The sequence below is a fragment of the Rhincodon typus genome, chromosome 23 (assembly GCF_021869965.1).
Source record: "Rhincodon typus isolate 14 chromosome 23, sRhiTyp1.1, whole genome shotgun sequence".
In the NCBI taxonomy this organism is placed as follows: Eukaryota; Metazoa; Chordata; class Chondrichthyes; order Orectolobiformes; family Rhincodontidae; genus Rhincodon; species Rhincodon typus.
This window is the reverse complement of record NC_063354.1, coordinates 4,695,709-4,717,422: the sequence shown is the minus strand read 5'-3', so window position 1 is coordinate 4,717,422 and position 21,714 is coordinate 4,695,709. Positions and strand designations below refer to the sequence as shown.

At 40.1% G+C, this 21,714-nt stretch overlaps 1 protein-coding gene across 1 annotated transcript in view; it reads left to right on the top strand.

The window, feature by feature from the left end:
• Positions 1 to 2,469: 2,469 nt before the first annotated feature.
• Positions 2,470 to 21,714, top strand: part of LOC109936771 (centrosomal protein of 112 kDa-like) — a 119,462-nt gene continuing 100,217 nt past the window's right edge. Inside the window, exons 1-2 of the mRNA XM_048610813.1 lie at positions 2,470 to 2,488; positions 16,103 to 16,165. The gene's annotated coding sequence lies outside the window, so the exon portion shown is untranslated. The remainder of the gene's footprint in view (positions 2,489 to 16,102; positions 16,166 to 21,714) is intronic.

The window sequence follows — 21,714 nt, the reverse complement described above, 5'->3', positions numbered from 1 at the left end:
ACAGACTCTTCCAGTGGCAGTACCACTGGTGGTATATCTGCCAGCGGGAGGCGGCTCAATGCATCCGTACATGCTACTTGGCCTCCTGGACAGTGTTCCAACTTGTATTTATACGCACTTAGTATTAGAGCCCACTGCTCAATTTGATCTGAAGCTATGGGCAGCACTGCCTTGTCCTCTTTAAGTAAACCTAGCAGGGATTTATTGTTGGTTATTATTACAAATATATGTCTCTAAAGCTATTGATGAAACTTCCAGACTCCAAATATGACTGCTTAACCATCCTTTTCTATTTGGGTGTATTTATGCTCTGCATTAGCCAAAGTCCTGGATGTATATGCTATTGGGCTTTTCTCTCCATTAGGACACCTATTAGAGAATACTACCCCAATGTCGTCTGGGGAGGCTTCCCATGTCAATAGCAGATCTTGCTTGGGATCATAGTGTGCCAACACCTTAGAGGATGATAGCTGTTTCTTCACTTCCCTGAAAGCTATGGCTTGGCTACGTGACTACTTCCACGTTGCAGTATAGATGTGGGAGCCGGGACAACTTTGATCATCCTCACTATCTCTTCCATCGGGTGTAACCTGGTCTTGTAAATGCTGTAGCTCAAGTAGGTCACTTGGGGTGCCTGGAATACTCATTGTTCCCTTCTAAGGCATTCGCCCACCAGGGAGAAACATCTAAAGATGATGTCCCAAGTTCTCTAAGTGCTCCCTATTGGTCTTCTCTGTTATTAGCACATCATTTAGTTAAATGGCAACCTGGGGTAGATCTTGTAAAATGTTCTCCATCGTCTGCTTAAAAACTGCACAGTCAATAACCCATCTAATCCTCAGCTGCGAAAAGTGGTTTATCATTTGCTTAAAATCCCCACAAAGGCGAACTGACCCGTCGGGCTTCACAATCAGTACGACCAGCGCTGTCAATTCCGCACATTGGACAGGTTTGATGATTCCTTCACTTCCCTTTTGATTTCTGCCTCTACTGGGTGGGCCTTGGAGAATTGTGGAATTGCTTTCTGGTCAACATGCAAGATGGCCTTGGCTCTTTTGATAGTCCCTAGACCTTCCTGGAAGACATATGGGTGTTTCATTAGGGCTTCATTCAGGCAGCCATTTTCTAATTGAAAAATGTTGAGCCAATCTTGATGAATCTCTTGCAACCAATTTCGCCACATCAGGATTGGACAAAATTCACTGTTGCTTTCTTACATTGGTGATATAGTTTTTCTTATTTTAACTCTCTGCAAAGTGGATTTAATATCCAGAATGTATTACCTTTATAGGTCAATTCACATCAGAACTGAGCCGGGAGGAAGTAACATCGGCCTTAGCAGAAGAGTTCAGGAAATGGATAAGTGCTCCAGTGTTTTTCCAAGGTGAATCTGCAATCCAATAGTAGTTCTAACCGTTATACACAACAGTATGCGAATAAGAAGCAGTGGCACAACTATTTACCATCACGTAGCCAGATCCTAATTGTCTTGTTGAATCAATTGTTTAATCAAAATCATGTTGATGTTTTATGTATTTACAAATTTAGAAATGAAAGCCTATTATTGAAGTGAAATAGAGATCAGAAGATGTGGAATAAATAGACCTTTTTCTAGAGTTGATTATTACAAAGTATTTTGTAATTGTGCTTGAATTTTTTCTTGCTTTTGAAGAAGTGATGTGTAACTGTTCTTAAAATTTATTAACCTAGTTGTCTGTTAGAAAACTGCAAGCTATATATACGTTATTTGAGAAACTCTCACATGTATGTTGTCTGCTTTTCCTTTGTCAGAATGTTTGAGATTGCTTTAATGTCAAAATTTATAATTGATATTTGCTGTGCAAATATTTATAATGGAAATTTTCCTATTTAAGCAGTTGCTTATCAACAATGGTGATGCAGATTCTCCAAAGGTTTGAATCTATTTTATCTCAACCAATTTCTTTAACTATGTTTTTAAAATTTGTTTTCAATCCTCTTGTTGGTGCCTCCATCCAGCTTTTTGCTGAAGGTCAGCCCAACTCCAGAGTGTCATTACGCCACCCAGTCTGGCCCTTCTCTGGTCCTCCTTTGCTGCTCCTTTATTTTTCACCAGCTGCAAATCCCTTCTGACAATGCTCTTTCATCGTAAAAATTAGCACCAAAGCGAAGAAAATGATATTAGGAGTAGTAACTAAAAGTTTGATTTAAGGGATAGGTTTTAAGAGGGATCCCAGAAGAGATGAAGAGATTTAGAGAGGTATTGCCAGAACCTGTGAGCTGGATTGCTAAAAACATTGGTTAATCAAGAAAATAAAGGGGCAAAAGAAAGTAAAGTTGAATCTTTCCCAATACCTCTTTCCCCATATCATATCTTTTTTTATTTTTCCTGTCATTGACACATCTACATTTCTATTCACTAGTAACTCGTATTCCATTCCCCTGTCAGCCAAGTCTCCTGTGGTGAAGCTGCAATGTCAACCATCTTTTTGGCAGTCTGAGAGGACAGGTAGGACTGGAGTTGGGTGTGTGTTTCCTTCTTAGGAGACTAATTTTTTCTTCCGGGAAATGCCCCATAATGGAGTATTATGTGTTGCTCTTACAGGTGGGATTAAACACTTATTGTATTCCCTCAGCTGTCATTTGGCTGAATCTGTCTGAGTTTCCTTCAGTCCGGCTTGTGTATGGTGTCATCATAGTGTTGGATGTCTAGTAAAAGGTGATTGAGGGCCATCTTCCATTGCTTCTACTGGTATATTGTGTGCTGTTGGCTCAACAGAATTGGTATCTGTGGGATTCTCGATGTTGCTAGTGTGGTGAAGGCTTATAATATATCCTAACTTGGGACTTGGATTCTAAAATAGAGGTAACTGGGTTTTTGATTTTTAATTCTGTGAAGATGACATTTCTTAAGGGTCAGGAAATTGTATTTTAGCGGTGGGTCAAAACAGCATTTCCAAAAATTCATCTGACAAGCTAAATACTTATATGAGCTACCTGCTGAGATAATTGCGAAAGCATTTACTAAGTTGTACTTCTATGACTTGCAGAAAGACAGGCTCGAGGCCAGAAGCAGGTTCAGTTCGGTTGTCAGTAGAATGATCATTTTGGCTGTCTCCAGGTCATCAGAACTGGAAGGAAGTCTTGAAATGTTTTAGCTGTTTAAGTAGACAGGGCCAGAAAAAGTCCTGAGCTTTCCTTACAGTTCAGTGAGAATACCCTACGAGGTAGCCTGTGTCTGTGAGTCTCTGGTGAATGTGTAGGAAATCACCAAAAGGGAAAGCTTGCAATCTTGTCAATTGTGTAAGAAATTGAAGAAGGAAGATCGGAGTGATACTTGGTTTGAGTGTTTATGAAAGGATGTGGCAGGGATAAAGGGTTTAATACTTCTTTTGAATCTTTATGAGCAGATCTTTTCAAATTTTCTTAGATTTACTTGTGTGTAATAATTTATGTTCTTTTGTCAGAAGTACATTGAACACATTCAACGAAGGTACCCAATGACTGACCACCAGAGTAAGTAAATTTCAAAGCTAAAATTTGTGGCCTATCAGAACATGTCTCATGCTGGATCATCAGTTGGAATCATAACACTGGAGTTATACCTGTCACACTCTGATGTGGTGCTTTCGTCAGGTGTGTGCCCTGTTGGTCAGGAATGTTCTTCTGCTGTTTGTGAGCATGTTTATGCCACAGCCTCCCTACAGAGTAAATGATCTATGTTGATCTGAGGCTCAGCCTCTTGGATGCCCCCATAGATGGCCTCCCCCAATTTGTACGGATCCTCCTCCTTGTGTTCTGTTAGTTGATGCATGGATTCTGGAGAAATACTCTTGTGTGCTTTTTCAGGATCATCTCTGATAGCTTTGCTGGAGTTATCTTCTAGTAGTGCAATGTTCTTCAGTGTCCATTCAGGCTTTCTATTTGTGCATCATGCTTTAGGGGGTTGGATTTCACATTTGGCGGATCTTTTGAGGCTTTAGTCATCCTCCATTCTGTTGTCTGAAAGCTGTTGGTCTAGGGTGTCTGCTTTGGGCTTTTGGCCATTGTGAAAATTTTTCCTTGCTTTTCCTAAGCCCTGGCACCTCCAGGAATTCCATACTCAGGACACTGCCTGGACTGGTGCTGGATATAGTTCCTCATTGATCCTGGCAGTTTGGGCACACCTTTTATGGTAAGGAATATTGAAGGGTTATCTGAAAGACCATGTTGCCACATCAGGACATCAGGTTGTGCAACTTCTGTGGTGTCTTGTTTCCCAAATTTTCTCCTTGAAGAACAGTATGATGTGCAGAGCCTCCTGCTCTGACTGGTTGCTGTGGTTAGTGGTGTCCCATTCTATGATATTGTCTACCTATCCTTTAAAGGGAAGGGTACAGTCTGAGAAATTTCTTTGTGGCTGTCAGTGCTGACTGTTGTTAATCGAATCTGTCTCAAAATGGTCTGGATCGAGTAGGTTTTTCTCTACCTCTACTGGCTTTATGAAATCTCCTATTCACTGAGCCTTACAGTCATGCTGCCTAAGATCTTCAATAAGTGGCCATGGAGGCAAACTGTGGAGGCCTGGACATACTCTGGTCTCAAACACTCCACCAACTTGGGCTAGGACCTGTGCCTCGGAGATAGTAGCTTCTTGCTGTGGCACAAGCTTTGAAACAGCTTCTTCTCCTGCAGGATGGCAGTCTGCATTGATGGTGGGTATACTTCATATCAATGGGCTCTTCTGTTGTGAAATCTGGAACAAGACATACTGGTGGCAGTGGTGCCCTCCTCTGGCTATGGCTGTGTATTAGTGGGCATATTGAAGCCCTGTCAGTTTGTGAACTGTACCATAGTACTCTATAAACTAGTCAGATCAATTTGTTTCCCTTCTAATTAATTGCTTGCTCTGTTTGTGCAGCTCCCACTGCCCATCTACCTGCATTGAATTTGACAATTGAAGGTCCTGTTTGGACAGCAGAAGGATTGATAGAACCTTGCTGGGCACCCCCCTAAAGATTCAGTCTCAAATTAGCTCTTCCTTTGAGGAGCTGTAATTTCAGCTTGCTTGCAATTCGGTGTAAGTCATTCACAAATGAAACGATGTTCTTTCTGAATACTGTGTGCATCTGTTGAGCACAGTAATGCACCATGTTCTGTTGAAGTATTCAGCAACAGTGTTCAGCACTCAGTCATATTGAAAGTGTAATGTAACACTGAAGTATATAGAACAAGAAGATCCTAGGATTGGTGTGCTCTTTGACCAGTTAACGGATCTCAATCAGATATTTTCTTCACAGATGCTGCCAGACCTGCTGAGCTTTTCCAGCTACTTCTGTTTTGTCTCAGTCAGATATTGTTGGCCTTATTGTTCACGGACAAAGAGGGAGATGTTTAGCCCATGCCCTCAGCCCCTGATTTCCGCCACCTCCTGGATAATGCAAGTTGGGCAAGGCTAGGATTTTACGTGACTTGGTGATATCTGTATTTAGTAAACCTTTTTACAGTTACTGTCAATGAATTGACAAGGTATTGGAGGAATTCCCTCCCAGCACAAGCCAGCAATCAGCAGATAAGAAAAAGAAAAGAAAACTGGAAAAAAAAATCAAAACAGAGAAGTTATTTGTGAAGACAACTGAAATTGATGGGAGACAGAGTAAAACTCAAATTACACCTTCTTCAAGATAATTTACTGAAAGCTAGCCACCACTTTCAGCTACCATCAGCACATAGTGTCATTACACACCACCTATTATAAGTCACCAACAGTCTCCATTAACAGCAATTGACCCTCCAAGCTAGTTCGTTATCAATTACTTTATCTGTCCAACTGTTGTTCTCTCTCTTTGGGCTCTATGGCCACCTATCATTTATTCCTTAACCCCCTCCCCCCACCCTATCTTCTGCATATAAACCAACATTTTCCTAGCTACCAACAGTTCTGAGGAAGGGTCACCACACCCAAAACATTAACTCTGATTTTTTTTTCACAGGTGCTGCCAGACCTGCTGAGCTTTTCCAGCAACTTCTGATTTTGTTCCCTCTTGCCTACATCCTGTCTGAAAAGTGAAAATAAATCAATGATTCTTTAATTATACCTTACATAATACAGTATCCAAAGAAGCCTTAATGTGTGAAATAAGCGGATTTTCTTTGCTTCTCTTTATGTTTCGTTGTGTTCAGCTCTTGCCCTTACTTCATTTCCTTTTAAAGGATGAATCCAGGACAGTCTCTGTAAGACAAATATCAACTTCAAAGGGGATCAGTCCTCTGGGAGGTGCTCTCAATCTGAAATGCTTCCCCACCCCCTCCCTGCGGAGCCTGTTGTAAATATCTGGTGCCCTGTTTGGGCAGTTAAAGAAACAATTTACCAAAGATCCTGGTTGGAAAGGGGTTACTCAGGTGATAGACTAGCTAGGCTGTCTTTGATCAGCTATTACTAAGTTGAGCAAGAATTGGCACCCTTCCTGGGCCAAGCACAAAAAATACATTTACAGAGCTCAGGGATGATAATGTTAAATATTCAAAGATGTTTAAAAATGGGTAAGTGAGCTCCCAAAAGCTCAGTTTATTAGGTAACTGCAATTAAAGGTGAAGGAGAAGATAAAATGTAAAATAAAAAAAGTAAACTAATGTTTGTTCTCCTGGCTGATTTATCATTCCCTGTCTATGTTCCTTAACCAGTCTGCTCCTGCCACTCAAAGTACTTCAATGGCCAATAAATGCTTTGGGACCTCTTGAGGCTATGAAGGTGGTTGTTGAAATGTAAGCCTCTCCCAACTGTCTGTCTTACACTGTCATGCACCATTTGGTTGTTGGAGTGCTGAACTTGGTCAAACATGTGCAGCATTTGTGCATGTGTAATAAAGTCAGCTCTAACACTAAGGTCAGTTTGTTTTTGTTTACATCTTCCTCTGGTAGTGTAAAAGACTTGGGTAAAAAGAGATAAACTAAGTCTTATATTTTCCTCCCCCCCCTTCTTTCCGCTTTCCTAATATCTTTTGTGTGGAGGGGAATAGTTCATGCGTTGTGTACACAAGTGTTGTGTTGGCATTGGTATATCGTATTAATGCTTAGAACATGTTCAATGTAATTCATATTGAATGCCTGGTATTTTGACATATGTATTTAATTATTTAGCATTTGAGCCAACAGCATCATCATGCAATGCCTGCCCATAACAATGATAATAAAGTTGAAAATGCCAGAGTCACTTTCCCATTTAATTGTAAGTCCTTCACAAAATGGCATTTCCAAAACCGTAGAGATTATGGTGGGAAATGAAGAGGGATATACCTTCTGCATACCGGCAAATAAATACAACAAATCAGAGGCTGGGAATTCTGTAGCGAGTAACTCACCACCATCTCTAATGATTGATTCTCTAATGCCTGTCTATCACCTACAAGGTACATGTCAAGAGTATGATAAAATACACCCTACGTGTCAGGCTGAGTGCAGTAAGTTCGACATTATCCAGGACAACACAGCCCACTTGATAGACACCCCATCCATTACCTTCAGCATTCACTCCATCTACTAACAAAACACAATGATAGTGTTTATCATTTACAAGATGTACTTCATAACTCACTAAAACTGCTTCAATAACATCTTCCAAACCCACAATCTCTACCACTTGGAAGGACAAGTGAAATAACTGCACAGATGCTGGTGTCCCATCACCAAATCATCCTTTGTTTAATAGTGCACAGTACACTTGCTGTGGCCAGCCAACTCAGAGTCAGTCCTCAACTGAGGAGATTCTAATCTCCCAGTTATATTGGTCAGCCAGGATTTTCCTGATTGGCTGAAGTTAACAACCCTAATAAAGAACCTCATTGTTAACCTCACCTGGTTCCAATCGCTACATTCCTCCACCACTAAGTCTGGGGATCTAGGCCTGATCATTTGCTTGTAGCTTCTGTTGTAACACTTTCGCTGCAGGTCCGGTTCCTGAAACTGACAATCAGACACAGGCGGTGTGTACCAGACCATGGCCTGTCTCTTGTGTCCGGAACATCTCAGAAGATTCTCCTCTTCTTCCAGTGGCAGCAGTATCGAGGCTGCATCCATTTTGGACTCTGAGGTTTTCTCGACATTAGACGGAGGGGAAGCGCCTGCAGTTTCTGCCGGGCCTTTGGGTTGTTCTGAGGGGCCAGTTATGTTTTGCTCGTGCTCCGTTTACGAGGTAACGGCTTTCAAGTGATCCACATGTTTCTTCTGGACGGTATCACCTATCCAAACTCTGTAAGTCACGGGACTTGACCTCACATCAACCCTTTACCAGGCCATTCCCATGGTTTTTGCACCAAACTTCATCCCCTGAATTAAATTGTCTCTCTCACTTAGAGGAGACATTTGGCCGGCATTGGCGTTCCTGCTGCTGTTTCACCCTCCCCCTCCAGGTCTGGAAATGTCAGGTTTTACAATTGACATGGCCAGCGCTGCCCATTCTGCAAACTGCACTGTCGATTTCTGCCTCTACTTTTGTCTGCAAGGCAAATGGCATCAGGTGGGCCTTGCAGAATCTCTGAATTGCTGCCTGGTCAACATGTAAAGTGGCTTTGGCCCCTTTGATAGTCCCAAGACCTTTGTTAAAATCTCCTGGGTATTTCGCTAGGACTTCACTGAGGCAACCATTTTCCAATCAAAAAATGTTGATCCTATCATGGTGAATCTTCCTCAATCATTTGGGTCCAAGTCTATTGGAGGTTAAAGTCTTTTATTACCATCAGTGGTAATCTGCACCAACTGCTTCTCGTAAGAGACTGGAACCGAAGTCATATCCTTAATTTGCAATGTACACAGTACACTGGCTGCAGCCAGCTAGCTCAGAGTCAGTCCTCAACTGAGGAGATTCTAATCTCCTGGTTATGTTTTTTTTGGTTGTACTATTTTTATAAAATTGTACAAAAATGCAAAAACAAATCAAGGTAAAGTCAACAAAGCAAACAACAATTCACAGGGAAATGGGGACAGTGAAATGAACCCCAAATCCCACTGTAAATCGCCATAAGAGAAAACTTTAGACAGAAGTACGTACAAGACAAATCCATACAAACAAACAATAAAAAAGCAATACGTGCAACATTGACACCCATGGAGAACATTTTGCAAGGTCTATCTCAGGTGACCATTTTCCTAGATGGCATTCTAATAACAGGGAAAATTAATAAAGAGCACTTAGAGAACTTGGATATCATCCAGAGTCATTTTTCCAAGGCAGGCATATACCTAAGGGTAAAACGTGTATTCCAGGCACCACAAGTGATCTGCTTGAGCTGTAGAGTCAACAAGACCAGGTTACACCCATTGGAAAATAAAGTGAGGGCAATCAAAGGTGCCCTGGATCCCACAATTGTGGGAGCTTAGGTCATTTCTTGGGGTGGTAAATTATTCCAGAATGTTCATACATAACCTGGTCTCTGTCCTGGCACCTTTACATCAACTCCTAAAAAAGGGTCAACATTGGAAATGGTCGTACAGACAACCCATAGCTTTCAGTGAAGGAAAGAAACAGCTATCATCTTCTCTAAGGTGTTGGTGCACTATGATACCAAGAAAAATCTGTTATTGACATGCAGTGCCTCTCTGTACAGCATCAGGGTGGTATTAGCGGAACACCCAATTATGTATGCATCTGAGACTTTGGCTAATGCAGAGCATAAATATGCCCAGATAAAGAAAGGAGGTTTGGTGTTCATATTGGCATCACAGGATTCCACCAATACCTTTACAGACAAAAATTTATGATAGTCGCAAACCACAAACCCCAACTTGGTCTGCTTAAAGAAGACAAAGTAGTGCCGCCTATATCTCCGGGCCGCATTCAGCTGTGGGTGCTAATACTAATAATTAAACTAATGTTTATAGTTACACATTAAAACACCTTCTGGGAGGCCAAGTAGCAATACGGATGCATTGAGCCGCCTCCCATTAGCAGATACACCAGCGGTGGTACTCCAACTGAAAGAGTCTGTAATGATATTAAATTTTCTGGACAGGCTCCTGGTCACAGCTGACAATATCAGATTTTGGACGCAGAAAGATCCAGTCTTTTCAAAACTGAAACAGCTGGTGGTGATGCGGAAAACCTAAGGGCTGTCATAACCAGAATTAAAACCTTTTTGGACCCAGTGAGACCAGCTCACTGTAGAGGATGGCATATTATTTTGGGGAGCAAGAGTGATTGTCTCGAGCAGAGGTCACCGCCAAATACTGGCTGAACTCCACCAGGGGTCGCCAAAATGAAGATGTCGACAAGAAGTTATGTCTGGTGGTCAGGTGTAATTGCAGACGTAGCACATTGGTGGGGCAGTGCCCAGAGTGCCAACAAGGACAAAAATTACCACCAGCAGCTCCCCCACATCCATGGGAATGGCTGGGTAAACTTGGGCTCAGTTGCACATCGACTATGGAGGTCCTTTCATGGGTTCAATGTTCTTAATCATTGTAGACGCCCACTCAAAGTGGTTGGACGTGCATAGGGTCCATTCATCAAACATGGGAAAGACAACAGGAAAACTGCATGCATCTTTTTCAATACATGGAGTCCTGGAAGTGTTGATCACAGATAATGGGCCATTTTGGTACTTTAGTATTTCCTACAAAATGGGACTGTCAAAGACAGCTGACTCTGAAGAGGGAGTACTATACTTAAGGACTGTTCATGAGTAAATAAAGGGTGACTTGGTGGCAGGATATCAGCCTTTGTGGAGTTATAGGGACCTATAAACTCCTTCCACAAGTAACCTCCTGGTTTTGCTATTTCTTGTATCAACCCAAAATGATTCTAATCAATTATGATTCATTATAACATACTTAATAGCAGCGCTATCCCTGCCATGTTTTCCTAGCTTCCAGTCATTCCAATATGTCAAATGCCCCTCAGGGTTCAGATCCCAACCTTAGTCACCTTTTAGCCTTAAGGTCAAGATTAAGATTGCTTGACCAGGAACCAATTCAGGTCACTGAATATAGGCATAATAGGTGAATGGGATTTGCTACGAGTTAAGACATGAACAGCAGAGTGTTAGATGATCTCAGATTTACAGAGGATAGAATTTAAGAATAAGTTGAAACAGTTGATTATACAGGAAGCAAAGATATGGATGAGGGTTCCAACAGCAGATGAACTGAGACTGGGTGCGGTGTGGGGTGGGGGTGGGGTGTGGTATGTGTGATTGTGGTAGTGGTGATGGTAAAGTTGAGCAATATTATGGTGGTAGAAATAGGTCGTCTTAGTAATAATGCGATCATGAGGCTGAATACTCAGCTCAACACCAAATGTGACATCAGTCTTGTGAACGGACTGACAATCTCACCATAACTCCCAAAGGTTTCTGCACAAACCTGTGTTATTTGTCTGTTTCAGTTCTTGGATTGATATTCTCAGTGAATGCCCTGTGATATCTGTACCTGGTACTCCTCTTCAATTAAACCAAATGCCTAGATTGTAGTGTAGCAATGGTCTTTGAGGGACCAAATAGAACCACCAATTTGGATGATATTTTGCGGCTGCAAATAAAATTAAAACTGAGTGGTTGAAAATATGTTTTATTCTCTTTCCATTTCATTGTTACAGAGGGGGAACAGCTGAACTCCTCTGATACTTAAACTGATACAAGCCCCAATCTGTTTTTACAGGAGTGGACGTTCCCTTCTAATAGTTACCCCCAAAACAGCCAGAGAAACTCACCTTTCCCCTCATAATCTGTTAAATTAATGGTTAAATGAAAGAAATCCCTGATCCACATTATAAATAACAAGTAACAATTTATTTATTTAACCTAATAATGAACAAATTAGAAGAGATACTAACAAGCTGAACAATTTCCCCCCTTTATACTAACTACTTCCCAACTAATCTAAATTCTACTGGAATACTGTTCAAATAAACACAAGACCCACTTAATAAATCCAATTAGTAAGAACACAATAAATTAAAACAATCTCTCCAAGTTCACAGAGAACTGTCTGCTAGGACCTCCTGCTTTCTCCTGACAATCTTCCTTTACAAATATCTTTCTGTAATTGCTTCTGTGAGGACTTTTCGCTAAACGACTGTGGTACTTTTAAACTAGGTGGGCTTTTCTCACTCTCTCTCTCTCTCTCTCTCTGCCGATTTTCAAAAAAAACATTCTTAAATACCACCAATGGCGCAACAAATTCTCACAATTTTATTGGGTTCAGGCAGTCAACACAATCAGATTTAAATTTGATAGGTTTTTAATTTCTAAGGGCTTGGTTTAAATTGATTGGCTAAATTTGAACTTGTTGTCAAAACATCAAAACAAGTCTGAGGTTTTGCCTTTCACCTGTAAGGCCTTTTGGTGCCAATAGTTTCATTTCAAGTACTTTCTGTAATTGCACCCTCCGGTTACTCACAGACCTACATTTTAAAAATCTCTACGCACAGACAAAGTTCAAATCCTTTAATGTGACCACGATAATCTTCTCCCACAATCATTTTTACCAACACATTTTAGCTTCTTGCCTTCCAATTCCTGAATACTCTACCCAACTTTGTAACACATTTTACTCAATAAAAGTGAAATCTCTGTCCCTAAATTTGTTGTGTATGCTTAAAAAAGAACACAAGCACATGTTATAAAAGCTGAAATATCTTTAGAAAGGTGAATTGGCATGGATTGGCTTGATCTCTTGTCAAAAGAATGGTACAGATGACAGAAATACACCTCTGGGGCAGCACGGTTGCTCAGTGGTTAGCACTGCTGTCTCACAGCACCAGGGACCCGAGTTCAATTCCACCCTCGTGCGACTGTCCGTGTGGAGTTTGCACATTCTTCCCATGTCTGCGTGGGTTTCCTCCAAGTACTCCGGTTTCCTCCCACAGTCCAAAGATGCGCAGGTAGGTGAATTGGCCATGCTAAATTGCCCATATTGTTCAGGGATATGTAGATTAGGGAGATGGGTCTTCGTGGAATGCTCTGAGGTTCGGTGTGGACTTGTTGGGCCAAAGGGCCTGTTTCCACACAGTAGGGATTCTATGATCTTCTATGACCTCATTTAGGATACAGAAAAGCAAGTTTTTTGCACAACTGGTGTGATTCAAGTTGCTTCTGAATGCCTTGTCAAATTGCATTGGTACTTATGCAAGAGCATAAATACAAAAGGAATTGCAATAAAAAGTTGAAGGAGAAAATGGATTACAACAGTACACCAGCAAGAAACATAAAAACATGCTGTAAGAGCTTCTACAAACATATAAAAGCAGGTGAATTGCTGAAGTAGATGTTGGTCTCTTAGGCACCAGGATTAGGGAATTAATAATGAGAAATGAGGGAATGGTAGAGACTTCAAAGACACTAAAGACATACCAATAAAGATACAAAATCTGGGAGAAAGAGAGAAATTGTCCCTTGAGAAAGGTATTCAGTAAACTGATGGAAATAAAAGCTGACAACTCCAAGCATGTTGGCCTGCATCTTAGGGTCTTAAAAGATTTGGCTGGACACATAATAAATACATAGATTGTAAGTTAAAATGCAGAGGTCCGAGTGGATTGATAAACTTCAAATATTGTAGGTCTCTATTCAAGAAAGGAGGGAGACAGAAGCCGGAAACTATGACCTAATTAATCCAAACATCTGTCAGTTGGAAAATACTGAAAACAATTATTAGTGTTATTATAAGGAAGTAGTAGCCAAATATTAAGAACATCCTAATATAATCAAGCAGAGTTAACATGATTTTATCGAAGGAAAACTGTTTGACAAATTTGTTAAAAATATATCAAGCAAGGTGGATAAAGATGAACCAGTAGGGCAGGCAATGGCCTAGTGGTACTATCAGTAGATTATTAATACAGTCGCCCAGGTAATGTTCTGGGGACCAAGTTCAATTCCATCATGGCAGGTTGTGGAATTTTAATTCAATAAGAATCTGGAGTTAAAAGTCTAATGATGACCATAAAACCACAGTTGATTATTGGAAAAACCCCATCTGGTTCACTAATGCTGTTTAGAAGGGGCGATGGTGAGGACAGGAAGCATTGCCTTGAAATCGGCCATGATGTGGAGGTGTCAGTGTTGGACTGGCGTGGACAAGATCAGAAATCACATGACTCCAGGTTATAGCCCTGAAAACGCAAGCTTTCAGAGTCTTACTCCTTCTTCAGGTGAGAGAGGTAGTATCAGACACAGAATTTATAAGTAACTTTTTTTCGTTTACTTTTAAATTCTGTGTCTGATACCACCTCTCTCACTAACACCTGAAGAAGGAGTAAGACTCTGAAAGCTTGTGTTTTCAAATAAACCTGTTGGGCTATAATCTAGTGTCCTGTGTTTTTGAAATTGATATTGTCCAGATAGCTGCTGTAATGTCTCTCGTGGATGTTTTTTTTTTGCATTGCTGAATTTAAGATATTTCTGTAATAGCCAGTGTAAAATATTTATCAACTTTACTCAAACCATTGCCAAGATCTACCATATACGTAGATTCATTTGAAGCCTTATTTTCATAGTTACATCTCTCCTCTTTTCAACACCTGTTGTTTCCAAATATGAAGTGTTTGATTTGTTTTTGTTAGTGTGTTAGTGTTGAAGAGAAGTTTGAAAAGAAGCTTTCAGAATTTGTTTTGTGGCTGTATGGTTATCTCCAAGCCCAATAGTTCATTGACTGATTTAGACACTGATGACAGGTATTGCATTCTTGTGATATTTTCACATATGTTAAAACAGGTCTTTTTAATGTCTCCTGAAAGCAATTCTTTTGTTCCTCTGCTCCAGTGTACGTCCCAATTTACACCAATGTTGTAATATTTTACTTAAACTGGCCTTGATCATTTAATGATCCTCCCTGATGTATAGTTCCATGACCTTCTGCTCAAGCATCTGGTGTTGCAGCACGAGCATATAAAACTTGGTATTAAATATTCAGGCTGCAGTTAAGGTTTAAAAGAAAGTTGCAGGGTTTTTTTTGCCTCCATTCTTTTCCCTGCTCTTACTCCATTCCATGGCAACATGAAGAAAATGATCCTTCCTCAAATTTTCTGAAATGCACTACCTGAAGGGGTGGTGGGAGCAGATTCAAGAGCAATTTCCAAAAGGGGGTTGGATATATGCCTGAAAGGAAAATAATTGCAGGAATAAGAAGAAATAGCAGGATGTTGTAACAATTGGCTAGTTCTTCCAAAGACCTCATGCAGGCCCATTTAGATCAAATGGCTTTCTGTGCTGTACCATTCTGTCATTACTATGCTGTACCATGAGGGAGTGGACTGAAATGGAGACAAAACAATTTTCTCACAGGGAGGGAATATAAAATCAGCTGATCACAAGCTGAACAGCTCACTCTCTCAGTTGAATAATGGAGAGATGTGCTCAGGAGTAGAGGGACTCATTATTTACTATGGAGGGGATTCCTTTTAAGTATTGCAGTTTCATTTATACAATGAAAATCATAATTATAGTTAAAGATTATTTGATTTGCATAAACCCTTTTCCAAAGTGCATTAAATTGGCAGTTCTCTACTTTAACTATAATAATGTTGGTAATAATCATATTTAATGGTCTTACAGCAAAAAGGTGGAGTACAGTTTTGCTAATGGCCACATTTACATTAAGTGCATAAACTCCTTTGAAGTTCCTAAAGCTGACTATATCTTGGTTGTACGTTAGAGAATGTTGTTGCTTCTTCCCTCGGGCGGATTTGACTGTGCAGCTTCTTTTTCGTTTTTTTTTCCCTTCTCTGATCCCTCCCCATCACTACCACTCACTGCTCCAGACTCTTCTTAAAAATCATCTGGCACTCTAAAGCATACGTGTCATATTGTACCTTCACAGTCTGCATCAGAGCATGTGTTTCTGTTTTTACTAAGGTGAAGTCATTCTGATAAACTTTATGCTGTCATTTTTCATCCAGAAAGCCCTTCATGTTTGCTAATAATTGGCAGCAGAGATAGATTTTTCCTTTCAAGTGATGACTAGTTGGCTGAAGATCAAAGCAAGGCCCTGTGCTTTTGGTTGCCATGAAGGGGCGTTGAAATTGGCATAGAGCCCAGATCCTAAGTGACAGGCATACCGATTAGGTGCCAAGCGCCTAGGTCAACAGCGAGTGTCTGTGCACGTTCTTCCTCTTTGCCTATCTCATGTTACATTTCTCCTTTTGTTTTTACAGACCAGCAACAAGTTGAAGCAGATTGAGAAAGAATACAGCCAGAGGCTTTTAAAATCTTCGCAGGTATGACCCAGAGATTCAGAAACTTCTGTATCCATGTCAAGTTTGTGAACTGTCAGTAAACCCATTTTACCAAATCATCTTTCCTTAAGAAACACTTGCTCACTTTCAAATTGTCTGCAGACCAAAGTTATACATTAAAGTCCATCAGAACCTAAAAGAATGTTTTGAAGATCGAATCTTCTGCTGCTTTAGTAAAAATAATTGGGGATTATTAATTGTTTTGCATCCGTAAGTATTGTGCTCCAAAATCCAAGAAGTTGTCTCTTAACAACTGAGATAAAACTGTTTTGAAAACCCTACACGATCAAAGTACACAAAGCATACTCCTTTGCAAAGTTCATTGTTGTCATACAGTAGATCTAATCAGTGGAGATGACAGTAAGGCATAAATCAACTACCATCTGCCTCGATAGGCCCACCTCCAAAGCCTAAAGCAGCTGTTCTAATTAAAAGTGTACAGAAACTGTGCATGATTCTTTTCATCCAACCAACACAAGAATAGCATAAGATTTGGTGAGAGCTGATTTCTGACTATTTGAGTTGAATAAGAAAAAATCTTGTGTCTTAAGTGACCAGAATGTCTCATAAAATGGTGGTAAGAAAGAATACTGAGAGGATTTTTACAATTACTAAACAGTGTTCTAAGAGATTAAGTGGGTGTGCAGGCTTTATTCATTAAATTCTTTGCATATTGCAACATTCCTGTTATTTAAACAATCTTAATCCCTTTCTTTCTAGAACAGCTTTCTTCATTTGGGTTTTTAATCTACCAGTACTCTTGATCTTAATTTACTCATTTGTTCCCTTCCACGGTCCTTGCTCAGTGAATCCATTGCATTCTCATTGATACGGAAGTTGTAATGCTGAATGCCAAAGACATTCTTGTTGACCTTTAACAACTCCAACACCTGGCTGGCCTCCCACATTCTCCTCTTCTTAAACCTGAGATCATCCAAAATTCTATTACCTCTGTGTTCAGTGACCTTCATTGACTCCAGTTTAAACAACATCTGTGTTAAAATTCTCATTCCACGACAGCCTCGTTGTCCCTCTGTGTATAATCTGCTCCATCTGGCATTGTGGATTTGCCTACAGCACATGGACTGCAGCAGTTTAAGAAGTCAGCTTACCACCATCTTCTCAAGGGCAACCAAGGAAAGGCAATAAATGCTGGCCAGTCAGCAATGCCATGTCCCACGATTGAGTAAAAACAAAACCTGGGAAGTATCTATGCTCCTCCAACTCTGGCTAGTTTAGCATCTCCAGTTTTAATTGCTCCACCACTGGCAGCTGTGCCTTCAGCTGGCAAGGCCCTGAGCTCTGGCATTCCCTTTCTAAACCTCTGCATCTCTTTCCACCTTTAATAGACACCTTTAAAACCAACTTCTAATGTTCCATAATATCTCCTTAAGTGGCTTGGTTTCAATTTTTTTTGTTTTTGGACACTCCATGAATTGCCTTCAGATGTTTAACACATTAAAAGGTGCTTTACAAATACAAGTTGTTGTTGAAGAGTGCTTTGAAGCTTCAGTAATAATGCATTCAACTGGTTCTGTCAGTTTGATTTCTCTTCATTAGTACTTAAGTCAAGTCAGTACTTAAGAATGATTTTCAGTTGCTACCGGGAGATGAGCAAAAGACCTGCAGTTTGTAGTGTTAGCTACAGTACTATGTAGCTTAGATCTATTAACTTAAAATGAAAAACAATTACATTGAAAAATCCATACCACTAAATTCAATCAGTAACCCTCAACTACATCCAATTTTAAGAAAATAACACAAGCTGTGGTTAATGCTGTGACTTGTCACGGCTCAAAACAAAAGGGTAAACACGAGTGAATAGAAGGAAAGAAATAATGATTCTTAAAGAAAATAAAGAAATTGTTATGGGGGAAACAACAAACTACCCTTGTAATTAAAGGGTGAAAATGTATGCACTTACTAAAGAAACATTCAAAAGGATGAAGGGCCTTTTAAAAAATGCATTACTCCTACTCATCTGGGCTGAATAGTATGCCTGTGTATCCACAAATGTGATATAATTATGTGACCAAGAACATTGATGCAATAGCAATAATGGCCCATTAGTATCTTTCATGTGGGTCTCCCACAGACTAAATTAGTCTAATCTAGTGCTCAGCACCCTCTTAAACGTTCACTTCCAACATGCACTCAAGAAACATTGCACTTAGGATTTTGTTGTTCACTTTACCCAAGTAATAACCTTTTTTTCCTCAAGTGTGGTCACGATAAACTCTAAACTCCCCATTTAGTCTGGCAAAATGTTCAAAAGTACTGAGATTTTCACAGAGGAACTGTATGGAGTGTGTTGCTGCAATAGTACAGCGAACATATCCCAATCATTTTTATTCATCTTGTTAGCACCCAAACTATCCATCCAAAATGAAACCATGCTGTGGCTTCTTGATGACTGACTTTATAGTAAAATTGCTTAAAAATATACTATTCATCTTTTCAGTTGTTGATTGCAACTACAGTTTTGTGCAGATTTTAATTACTTCCCACGTAAGTTTGTTAACTTTTCTGGAATGTTGTGGAAGACCAGGAATTTAGAAAAGTTTCAGTAAATAGAGGCATTAAATTGGAGACAGAGGATAGAAGACTTTTTCCTGCGCAGTCAAGAATTATCCTTCCAGGTATTGAAGCTTCTATTCATGACATGGCAAGGTGGTGCAACCAAAGAATGAAAATATCGGGCAGACCAGTGACACGACGACGTAGAAGCACAAGTAGTTGGTAAGGAAACCTCTCAGAGAAATTTTACCAGACTAGTACCTTAAATGATCAGATCATCTTCATAAGGAAAGGCTTGTATCTGCTAGAATTTAGAAGAGTAAGAGCTGAGGTGATTGAAACTTACAGGATAGTTGTGGAGAGAAGTTACAACTAGAGAGCACTCTTTAAAAATAAGAAGCCACTCTTGTAAAACAGTTCTTTTTCTCACAGATGGTCATGAGTTCCTGAAAATATGGTGCAACAGAGTCTTTGAATATTTTTAAAGCACAGATGGATAGATTCCTGGTGAGCAAGGGAGTGAAAGGTTATCAGAGTTTTCCCTTCAGATCAGACATGATCTTATTAAATGGTGAAGCATGCATGATGGGCTGAATGACTTACTACTGCTCCTTGTTTGAATGCTCATGTAATTATAATGCATGCAACCAGAGCTGTCAACCTTACCCACATAATCAGAAGACACTGCAAGCATTTCTGTTGTCATGATACAGGTTAGGAGGTCACTGTTTCCTTTTATAGTCCCACTTCCCCACTGGTCACAAGAAATTTTACATTTAACCAAGTTGCTGATATAGCCAATCATACTGGGGACATGATGGCCTACTGGGATTGTCACCGGACTAATAATCTAAGGATCCAGATAATGTTCCAGCAACATTCAGCCCTAAATTCAAATCCCACCATGACAGAAAGTGAAATTTTAATTCAATAAAAATCTGGAGTTAAAAGTTTTATGATGATCGTTGTTGGGAAAAACCTATCTTAGTTGCTAAGGTTCTTTAGAGAAGGAAACTGCCATCCTTACCTTCATATGACTCTCGACCCGCAGAGGGTGGTAGGAATCTGGAATGCACTGCCTAGAAGAGTCATAAACACAGAAAACCTCAGAACCTTTAAAAGGGACAGGAATAACCACTTGAAATATCACAACATGTTGAAGTGTTGGAACATGGGATTAATGAAGATAGGTCTGCAAGAACTCAATGGGTGAAATGGCCAATTATCTACCAAATGAAGTAAAAGAATGGACAGAAGATGAAACCAGGGAGTAGCACCCAAAAATAAGCAAAATACTGCGGATGCTAGAAATCTGAAACAAACACAGAGGATGCTGGAGAAACTCAGCAGGCCTGGCAGCATCTGCGGAGAGAGAAATTTAATATTGAGTACAATGTAACTCTTCTTCTATTCTGTGAAGAGTCATACCAGACTGAAGTGTTAACTCAGTTGCTGTCCCTGCTAACTCGGGAAGGACACAGTACATACTTCACCAAGTGAGGGTGGACAAGCTATCTTCCACAAGCCTTGATGCAGGCAATTAACTATCTTTCTGCTGACTCACCAACCAGATCTGAATCACCCCCAGGAATTACTAGGCTTTGCAATTTTTTAATGATGACAATAAAAGATTTGATTAGATTGAAAGTGAATTGGCTATCACCCACCAGCCGGTAGTTTTCACTGACTGACATTGAGAGACAAAGATAGTTCTAAGCTTATGCTATAAACAGGAATATAGGCTGTAGGAGAGAAATCATTTTATGATTTCTTTCCTTCCTTTAGGTCCATCTATTATACATGCTATTCAACAATCAAGTGAATACATATGCAGATAACCCGCTCCTTAACCTGTTCCAGTGCTAATCCACCGGGTGCTAGGATGATCTTGAAACCTGCTGTGCCACCTGATATTGTAGTGAGTTAACAAAATTCCTGGGTGGGATGCTCTTCGGAGGGTCGGTGTGGATTTGATGGGTCAAATGGCCTCTTGCTGCACAGTCGGGATTCAATGATTCTGTAAAAGGTCTTTTCGTGATAATTTATTCTTGAATACTGTAATCTAACTGTATACCCCAACTGCTTAAACCAGTCCTTGGTTCCTAAAGGTTATTAGGGATGGGCAACAAATGAGGGCCTTACCAGTGAAACTCACATCCCACAAAGAATAAAAGATTTTCTCAAATGGAAATAGAAAGCATGTGAAAGCAGCAATGTTAACTGTTTCGGATAATCCTGGTACACCCCTTCTGAATCTCTCAGCACACCAGTCAGCATGTTGTGAGATGTAATGTTGTCCTTTTTAGGTGTTTACTTAAAATCTGTCATGTACACCTGTCTAAGCTTTTGGTCTTCCTCATATACCCATGTGCCAGATGAAGCTGCACTCTCTGACAAAGGACAATTAAAATATGAATCTTCGTGTCCATATATACAGCCTTTTAACACCCATATCATTTGTAATCATCATTGTTGTGCCAGCTGCGTAGGAATCCTATTTATTTTTCTTCATAATGATTAATGAACTGACAGAATGCTGTAAATGATGTTGGACTGTATTAACAGACAGAATGACAAGTGGTTTTCAGATTTCAAGTCAACATTACAGAAAATAGATTAACCATTTCAAACCAGGAGATAGTTTTCATTGGAGCTTATTTTCATCATAAATTCAAAATTATTAAGAACTAATGAAAGTTCTACTCACCACATCAAATGCAACCAGTTTTTAGTGCTTTGGTCTCAGATTTGCAGAATGATTCTCAGCACCAGACACAGACTCTGATGCCTCAAATGGGAGACAAACATTACAAGAGGCAAATTTAAGGGTTAGGGTAATTTTAAAAAGTGATCACAATGGACAGATAAAGTTCTTCAGCTGCTGCACTTCTGTACATTGGAGAATTGCTTGAAGACTACTCAAAAACCTGGCAGTATAGTGATTCTGAGATAACAAGGTGTAGAGCCGGATGAACACAGCAGGCCAAGCAGCATCAGAGGAGCAGGAAGGCTGA